Below are 613 nucleotides of genomic sequence, written 5' to 3'. Positions count from 1 at the left end.
GTGGCGCCACCTATTGGAGACTAAGTGCCATGGCCAATATGGCACTGGCCCTTAGAGGCCATGTGCTAAACCCCACCATTCTTCTCAGAGTCAAGTTACAACTTCCTACTCCCCTTTATGTAATATCCTGTTTCATTTTCCCGCATTCCTGCCCAATGCTAGCCTGCCACGTCAGCTAGCCCACCCCCTAAGCTCCGCCTCTAGTCTGACCATATTTAACCATTGTCCACATGACCCGGCCGGAGAAGATTCTCTTTCTCTGTCAATCTTCTCTGTGCCCTAAAGCAATAAACGTGTTTTATTGTTTTATTACTCTCTGCGCTGCCAGCCGGACACCTTTTATTTGTTTTATCAAATAAAGTTCACATGATATTGTTAACAAGAAAATTTGAACAAATAATTATTCTAATTATATCATTAAAATTTGATAGTTTTCAAAAAGTACTAGAACTTACAATGATATATTTATAAAAGTTTACATTGCAATGCATAAATTAAAAAGAAAAAGAAAAGATGATTACATATCTCTTTACCTAAAAGGTCATATGTGTTTCCTCTTAAACATATTACATGCAAAAATATTTAATGCAAGCAAAAATCCAGTAACACATTT

The sequence above is a fragment of the Chinchilla lanigera genome, unplaced genomic scaffold (genome assembly GCF_000276665.1).
Source record: "Chinchilla lanigera isolate Chin_1 unplaced genomic scaffold, ChiLan1.0 scaffold00123, whole genome shotgun sequence".
Lineage (NCBI taxonomy): Eukaryota > Metazoa > Chordata > Mammalia > Rodentia > Chinchillidae > Chinchilla > Chinchilla lanigera.
This window is presented reverse-complemented; position numbering follows the sequence as displayed.